Source organism: Argopecten irradians, chromosome 9, assembly GCF_041381155.1.
Source record: "Argopecten irradians isolate NY chromosome 9, Ai_NY, whole genome shotgun sequence".
Classification (NCBI taxonomy): Eukaryota; Metazoa; Mollusca; class Bivalvia; order Pectinida; family Pectinidae; genus Argopecten; species Argopecten irradians.
In genome coordinates this window covers 43,709,821-43,718,036 of record NC_091142.1, presented here as the reverse complement: position 1 = coordinate 43,718,036, position 8,216 = coordinate 43,709,821, and positions in this window count along the sequence as shown.

Genomic DNA, 8,216 nt, shown 5'->3' with positions numbered 1-8,216 from the left:
AATACTTTCCACCTTCTATTTGAGATTGTATTTAGTTACAATCAACAATACTTTCCACCTTCTATTTGAGATTGTATTTAGTTACAATTAACAATACTTTCCACCTTCTATTTGAGATTGTATTTAGTTACAATAAACAATACTTTCCACCTTCTATTTGAGATTGTATTTAGTTACAATCAACAATACTTTCCACCTTCTATTTGAGATTGTATTTAGTTACAATCAACAATATTTTCCACCTTCTATTTGAAATTGTATTTAGTTACAATCAACAATATTTTCCGCCTTCTATTTGAAATTGTATTTAGTTAAAATCATCAATACTTTCCACCTTCTATTTGAGATTGTATTTAGTTACAATCATCATTACTTTCCACCTTTTATTTGAGATTCAGTGCCAGACTACACCGCACCGACGTCACAAGAGACTGTGTTGATGACACGAATTAAAAAACAGCTCTCAAAGAAAGTGCACGGACTCCCTGAGGATTCCGTTTTTCTAGTAAACGTGTCGCTGTGTATATCACGTGGTTCACCACAGAACCTGTTAAGGCACTCTAAACTGGAAACGCTTAAAGAGGAAGGTGGAAACAGAATGCACAATATTGATTTTACTGTGTCATATATCAACACCTTAGTCTCATCGTGAAACTAGTCTCGGATATAAAAATAGAAATCAAAACACAGCCCTGTATTAGTAAGATCCCGTAAGATTCCAATCGTGCTCTCTATACACTCGAGTAAGTTGTTTCCAAGCTTGATATTTAGAATCTAGCATTCCTCCTTTAATTCCATTTAGACAATATCATATTCAAGTAAACTCTGATATACATACAAATATATTTGACGTTAGGATTTGAAAACAAGTTTATAGTGCATTCCTGGTTAATTGTAATAAAAGTGGACAATTACACGGTAAGACCGGGATTTTAACCTTCGGAACACATATAGCTAGATGCTCTACCGATTGAGCTATCTGGTCGCCAGCGACCAATCCCATCCAGAATTGTTAGTAAACTCTTCCCTTCTTTGTAAGGGATGAAGACTCGCACAACTCAGGTTCGTGTATCCTCAATGCTTGCAAAAGCAAGGGAAATGTGTAAGGAACGCGAGAATGACAACCAGACAGGGGTTCTAACCAACGGGTATCTCAATGTCAAGAGCATCAATCGAATGTTCGGGTGGTCTCGGGTTCGAACGCCGGTCTGGCCATCAAGCTCGAGTTCGGCAACGACCCATTCCAGAACCGTTATACAATAAGACATCATTGTAGAATTTTGTTATATTAGAAATAAACCCTGAATCATTTGCTTATGTTCATGGATGTTTTAATGATAATAATTTCCTTGACTAGTGTGTCTAATCACTGTTTATATTAGTATCAGTCTCGCGTGACGTATTTGGGCAAAAACTTCATTAGATTAGTTAACGTCAATTCGATCCGAAACCGAGGAAAGAAGAAAACGAAAGAATCACCAGATATCAAAGCATCTGTTCTACGGCATTACGACGGTCAAACGTAATAAATATGGACATGATGAAATGGAATATAACACACTTTTTAATGAACATTTTTATGGGGACCTTTCCTAAAACATGTATAAGATAAAAGGCAAATCGGCTTTTGATGTCTTCCTTCAAGCGGACGTGTAGTAGTAATGTCGGCCCTAGGTAACGGTTTGGTTTCTAAATCACACAAATGGCGCTATAACTTTGTCAGTACCAACGACTCTCGTTACATTGTATACTAGAACTTATTGGTGATATCATTCACGTATATCAAAATTAACAATAAATATTCACGTGTTAATTTTAAAGTCGATGGGGCTTTGATATTTGGTTATTATGAATACATCCGATTTCAGTCGAAAAGAAGATAGTTCAGCGTCTATTACCATCATAGCAAAACACCGCACTTGTCAAAATCACAGCTTATCATTTAATCAATTAAACATATGCTGTAATACCAGTCGATGCACGTGCCAAATAGTGCACGTGCTTAGCTTCCCCAGGGAGAACATGTCTGATATTCACAGGGTGACTGCACGTGCTGAATTTTAAATTTGCCTAATTATTGCTCCGTTTGTTGATATCCCTCCGATTTCTCTGTGTGTACAAGTGTTAGAACCGGATCTGGGCTAATATTTACGGAAAAACATCTGTAGCCTGCAAATATCGCACGTGGACTCACTCCGGGTGGCGTGATTCTGGCCTGAAGATATATCCCTCCCCCTCAATCCTATCACTCTCCTATCCATTCTCTGTTAAGTGTTGTATGGTTCAATCGTGGAACATGGAAAGGAGATATTTGCAGAATGAAGACAGTGATCGAATAATCGATAATTGAGAATTGCACTGAATTTGGAGTGGGATGACTGGTTTGGTTACAGTTGTGGTTTGTTCGATGTTTTTGACGTCACGATTCGGTAAGATAACACTATAAAAAGAAAAAAATCCACTTTCCAGTTCTACAAAGAGACACAGCAGGACGATAATCTATCAGCCTTTAAACCATAGACGTTCACAGGATTACATACAGGGGAAGCCAGCCTTGGTGTGTCTCGGCCAGGGAACAGAAGCAAGAGCCTTCTTTACTGGGCGAGCGCTCAACAGAAGGTCGAAAGCGAAGTGGTGTCAAGAGAGACCTTATGCAGAATAAAGTAACTTAGGAAGAAGATAAAAGATTAGATCCGAATTTAGTCGCCTTTTACAACCATGCAATAGGGGCAGCAGTAAAAATATAAAGTCCTGCCAAGCTTCACACCGCATACATGGGAGGCCGTCCTTATATGACTCGGGCTGTTAATAGGACAATATTTCCATTTTACTTTCAGTTTCCCGTTTAATCTGTGAACTCCAATCTGGTCAAGCGTATGAATATTTAACGTTTCCGCCGCGTCACTGACAATGTATTCAATGTATACTTACGCCTATACATAACGGTCAAATAATTTCAAAAGTGGTTTTAAAGTTGTGCAGTCTATGAAATCTAATAGTATTATCGTGTTGACAAAATCACTTGTATTTAAAAAACTTCATCGCATAATTTTCATTTGTTCGCTTGTTTCAAACCGTTTTGTGTTGAACTATATTCAGAAGCTGATGCTATTGCTGTTCCGTCTATTGAACTTGGTGACGTCAACACTAGCGCAAGCGGGAAATTTAAAGGATATACGTGTATAGTTTTGAATTCGAATGATCGTAATGGAAATATAAGTAATAAAATGTTACCAGATTGGACATACAGTTGATATGAAGCCCATCCGTCCGAAAGATAAATATTCATGGCGCCCTACAAATGTAACGGGCGCCATTCTATTTATCTTCCTTCCGGATGGGCTTCATATCAACTGTAACATGTATCCAATCTGGTAACAGTTTATTGCTTAATTATACATGGAAGACAATCCTTATAGGACTCTGGCTGTTAATAGGACATCATACATGGGAGACAATCCTTACATGACTCTGGCTGTTAATAGGACATTATACATGGGAGGCCGTCCTTATATGACTCTGGCTGTTAATAGGACATTATACATGGGAGGCTGTCCTTATATGACTCTGGCTATTAATAGGACATACATGGGAGACAATCCTTACATGACTCTGGCTGTTAATAGGACATTATACATGGGAGGCCGTCCTTATATGACTCTGGCTGTTAATAGGACATTATACATGGGAGGCCGTCCTTATATGACTCTGGCTGTTAATAGGACATTATACATGGGAGACAATCCTTACATGACCCTGGCTGTTAATAGGGCATTATACATGGGAAGCCGTCCTTACATGACCCTGGCTGTTTATAATGGGAACTTATACATGGGAGGCTGTCCTTATATGACTCTGGCTGTTAATAGGACGTTATACATGGGAGACAATCCTTACACGACTCAGGCTGTTAATAGGACATTATACATGGAAGGCCGTCCTTATATGACTCTGGCTGTTAATAGGACATTATACATGGGAGGCCGTCCTTACATGGCTGTGGCTGTTAATAGGACATGAAACTATTTACCTGAGACCACTTCTCACACAGTATATCATGAGTCTATTTACCTGAGGCCACTTCTCAGACAGTATATCATGAGTCTATTTACCTGAGGGCACTTCTCACACAGTATATCATGAGTCTATTTACCTGAGACCACTTCTCACACAGTATATCATGAGTCTATTTTCCTGAGACCACTTCTCACACAGTATATCATTAGTCTATTTACCTGAGACCACTTCTCACACAGTATATGATGGGTCTATTTATCTGAGGCCACTTCTCACACAGTATATCATGAGTTTATTTACCTGAGGCCACTTCTCATGGTTGTGGCTTTTAACAGGACATTATACATGGGAGGCCGTCCTTACATGACACTGGCTGTTAATAAGACATTATATATGGGAGGCCGTCCTTACATTGCTGTGGCTGTTAATAAGACATTATACATGGGAGGCCGTCCTTACATGGCTCTGGCTGTTAACAGGATGTTATACATGGGAGGCCGTCCTTACATGAATCTTGCCGTTAATAGGACGTTATATATGGGAGGCCTCCCTTACATGGCTCTGGCTGTTAATAGGATATTATACATGGGAGGCCTTCCTTACATGAATCTGGCTGTTAATAGGACGTTATACATGGGAGGCCGTCCCTATACGACTCTGGCTGTTAATAGGCCGTTATACATGGGAGGCCGTCCTTACATGACTCTGGCTGTTAATAGGACATTATACATTGGAGGCCGTCCTTACATGAATCTGACTGTTTATAGGACATTATACAACATTATACATGTGAGACGATCCTTACATGACCCTGGCTGTTTATAGGACATTATACATGTGAGACGATCCTTACATGACTCTGGCTGTTAATAGAATGTTATACATGGGAGACAATCATTACACGACTCTGGCTTTTAAAAGAATGTTATACATGGGAGGCCGTCCTTACATGACCCTGGCTGTTAATAGGACGTTATACAAGGGAGGCTGTCCTAACATGACCCTGGCTGTTTATAATAGGAGCTTATACATGGAAGGCCGTCCTTATATGACTCTGGCTGTTAAAAGGATGTTATACATGGGAGACAATCCTTACACGACTCTGGCTGTTAATAGAATGTTATACATGGGAGGCCGTCCTTATATGACTCTAGCTGTTAATAGGACATTATACAAGGGAGACAATACTTACATGACTCTGGCTGTTAGTTTGTTTGTTTGATTTATTAACGTCCTATTAACAGCTATGGTCATGTAAGGACGACCTCCCATGTATGCAGTGTGTTGCGTGTAAGTTGTGCGAGGTGAGTGTACTGGGTGACTGCGGTATGTTCGTGTTGTGTCTTCTTGTATAGTGGAACTGCCCCTTTTATAGTGCTATATCACTGAAGCATGCCGCCGAAGACACCAAGCAACACACCCCACCCGGTCACATCATACTGACAACGGGCGAACCAGTCGTCCTACTCCCTGTATGCTGAACGCTAAGCAGGAGCAGAAACTACCACTTTTATAGACTTTGGTGTGTCTCGGCCAGGGGACAGAACCCAGAGCCTTCCTCACAGGGGCGAACGCTCAACTCAAGGCCAAAAAGTGAGGCGGTGCCAAGGGAGGCATTAGGAAAGATAAAGTCAGTTAGGAAGAAGAGAAAAGATAAGATCCTAAATTTAGTCGCCTTTTACGATCATGCAATAGGGGCAGCAGGTACAATTCTAACGCCCTACCTGCAGGGCACCTCTGGCTGTTAATAGGACATTATACATGTGAGACGATCCTTACATGACTCTGGCTGTTAATAGGACATTATACATGTGAGACGATCCTTACATGGCTCTGGCTGTTAATAGGACATTATACATGAGAGAAAATCCTTACATGACTCTGGGTGTTAATAGGACATTTTACATGGGAGGCCGTCCTTACATGACTCTGGCTGTTAATAGGACATTATACATGGGAGGCCGTCCTTATATGACTCTGGGATTTAATAGGACATTATACATGGGAGACGATCCTTACATGGATGTGGCTGTTAATAGGACATTATACATGGTAGGCAATCCTTACACGACTCTGGCTGTTAATAGGACGTTATACATGGGAGGCCGTCCTTACATGAATCTGGCTGTTAATAGGACATTATACATGGGAGGCCGTCCTTATATGACTCTGGCTGTTAATAGGACATTATACATGGGAGGCCGTCCTTACATGACACTGGCTGTTAATAGAACGTTATACATGGGAGGCCGTCCTTACATGACTCTGGCTGTTAATATGACGTTATACATGGGAGGCCGTCCTTATATGACTCTGGCTGTTAATAGGACGTTATACATGGGAGGCCGTCCTTACATGACTGGCTGTTAATAGGACGTTATACATGGGAGGCCGTCCTTACATGGCTGTGGCTGTTGATAGGACATTATACAAGGGAGGCTGTCCTTACATGAATCTGGCTGTTAATAGGATGTTATACATGGGAGGCCTTCCTTACATGAATCTGGCTGTTAATAGGACGTTATACATGGGAGGCCGTCCTTACATGACTCTGGCTGTTAATAGGACAAATACAAGGGAGACAATACTTACATGACTCTGGCTGTTAGTTTGTTTGTTTGATTTATTAACGTCCTATTAACAGCTATGGTCATGTAAGGACGGCCTCCCATGTATGCAGTGTGTTGCGTGTAAGTTGTGCGAGGTGAGTGTACTGGGTGACTGCGGTATGTTCGTGTTGTGTCTTCTTGTATAGTGGAACTGCCCTTTTTATAGTGCTATATCACTGAAGCATGCCGCCGAAGACACCAAGCAACACACCCCACCCGGTCACATTATACTGACAACGGGCGAACCAGTCGTCCCACTCCCTGTATGCTGAACGCTAAGCAGGAGCAGAAACTACCACTTTTATAGACTTTGGTGCGTCTCGGACAGGGGACAGAACCCAGAGCCTTCCTCACAGGGGCGAACGCTCAACTCAGGGCCAAAAAGTGAGGCGGTGCCAAGGGAGGCATTAGGAAAGATAAAGTCAGTTAGGAAGAAGAGAAAAGATAAGATCCTAAATTTAGTCGCCTTTTACGATCATGCAATAGGGGCAGCAGGTACAATTCTAACGCCCTACCAGCAGGGCACCTCTGGCTGTTAATAGGACATTATACATGTGAGACGATCCTTACATGACTCTGGCTGTTAATAGGACATTATACATGTGAGACGATCCTTACATGGCTCTGGCTGTTAATAGGACATTATACATGGGAGAAAATCCTTACATGACTCTGGGTGTTAATAGGACATTTTACATGGGAGGCCGTCCTTATATGACTCTGGCTGTTAATAGGACATTACACATGGATGGGAGGCCGTCCTTATATGACTCTGGGATTTAATAGGACATTATACATGTGAGACGATCCTTACATGAATCTGGCTGTTAATAGGACGTTATACATGGGAGGCCGTCCTTATATGACTCTGGGATTTAATAGGACGTTATACATGGGAGGCCGTCCTTAAATGAATCTGGCTGTTAATAGGATGTTATACATGGGAGGCCGTCCTTATATGACTCTGGCTGTTTATAGGACATTATACATGGGAGGCCGTCCTTACATGACACTGGCTGTTAATAGAACGTTATACATGGGAGGCCGTCCTTACATGACTCTGGCTGTTAATATGACGTTATACATGGGAGGCCGTCCTTATATGACTCTGGCTGTTAATAGGACGTTATACATGGGAGGCCGTCCTTACATGACTGGCTGTTAATAGGACGTTATACATGGGAGGCCGTCCTTACATGGCTGTGGCTGTTAATAGGACATTATACAAGGGAGGCTGTCCTTACATGAATCTGTCTGTTAATAGGATGTTATACAAGGGAGGCCGTTCTTACATGAATCAGGCTGTTAATAGGACGTTATATATGGGAGGCCGTCCTTACATGACTCTGGCTGTTAATAGGACGTTATACATGGGAGGCCTTCCTTACATGAATCAGGCTGTTAATAGGACATTATACATGGGAGGCCGTCCTTATATGACTCTGGGATTTAATAGGACATTATACATGTGAGACGATCCTTACATGAATCTGGCTGTTAATAGGACGTTATACATGGGAGGCCGTCCTTATATGACCCTGGCTGTTAATAGGACGTTATACATGGGAGGCCGTCCTTACATTACCCTGG